Raw genomic sequence first — 1422 nt, 5'->3', positions numbered from 1 at the left:
CCATGCATGGCAAGATTTCCACGAGTAAATTCAAGTCGTATCTCGAAAGAGCAGAATGAGGGGGGCAGGAGTAAACTCCCTTTCCTCCAAAGCCATTTTTCTGCCAGTGCTGAATGTGGTCTCGAATTGTGAGCTTACCTGGAAGGAGGTGGATCGCATGGCACTGAGGAGCACTGCATCCGCATCCGAGGAGCCAGCGCCGCCGGCAGGATCTTCCCTCCCCAGCTTGGCTCAGGCAAGTGGGGTTGGTCGTCATTTTGCACGTTTGTTCTACAGAAGCCTTCGTTTGTAAATCCTATTGCAGGTTTTGCTGGCATTTAGGCAAATCTTACTGATTCTGAGGTGCTGAGTAGGGAGATCCCCTGAAGGCAGGGGAGCAGGGTGGCGGCAGCACCGAGACTCAAGGCGAATAACCCGACTTTCCGTGCATCCCGGGGCAGGGCAGCAGTGCCCGGGGAAGGAGCGAAGCGTATCTCATGGAGCTAGCAGGTAGCTGTAATGAAGCTGTATTTAAATCTGTGGTTACGCAGCTTTCCCTTCACCGAGTCCGGCCGGGAGGTGGTCGATGGCTGATGGTGGAGGGGAGATGATGGTGGAGATGATGGTGGCGGATGGAGCTCTCGCAGTGGAGAGCTGATGGGGGACGGGGTGGGCTCACACGCCCGGTGAACTTGCTTTTGGGGAGGAGAGGTGGGAGCAAGCAGGAGCTGGGACCTCCAGCCACCGCTCTGGGCTCTGCACCTCCCAGGGATGGCTCCGGGCACAAGCCTGGCTCTCTGCTGGTCCCGGGGCTGCGCCTGGCAAGGGGCTAAAACCTTCCGTCTCCCAAGCGTTAGGTCTGCTGGTAATTTCCTGCCCTGTCAGGAGGCTGGTTTCAAGAGGAAATGGCATCAGGGAAGTCCCGTCAGTTGTCACCTTCCCGATAAGCTGTAGCTGAAGCTCCCTCACGTCAACGTGACTGTGCAGAAGCCCCCGTCAGGGCTCTACCTCCTCCTTCCACACTCATTTGTGTTAATTAACGCATCGAATTATTTCTTTGCGACTGTTTATAACACATCCCCCATGTATTTTTCTGGGCTGTTTACTTGATTCACACCCCAATTTCCCAATGTATTTACGAAGTTCAACCTATCGAGTTCCCAGCGGGACAAGTTTGGGCCATCCCTCTCTAACCAGCCCAGCGAAGCTCATGAGGTGACACAGAACCCTCCTGCTACTGCAGCACCGAGGGTCTACGAGCCTCGGGGCGGAAGGGGCACAACCCCTAACGACCTCCCCGGGGGTTATACAGGGGCTCTCAGATTTTAAGGGGCTGAGGATACAGCAGGGGGGTCAGCCGATGGATGTGCCGCCCTCCCAGGGGTGGGCACCCCGGCCTGGCAGCAGCCGGGGAGCAGCACACCCAGCCTCTCCTGTTGGTCG

Source organism: Phaethon lepturus, unplaced genomic scaffold (assembly GCF_000687285.1).
Source record: "Phaethon lepturus isolate BGI_N335 unplaced genomic scaffold, ASM68728v1 scaffold21018, whole genome shotgun sequence".
Taxonomy (NCBI): Eukaryota; Metazoa; Chordata; class Aves; order Phaethontiformes; family Phaethontidae; genus Phaethon; species Phaethon lepturus.
Note: the sequence above shows the minus strand (reverse complement) of the source record.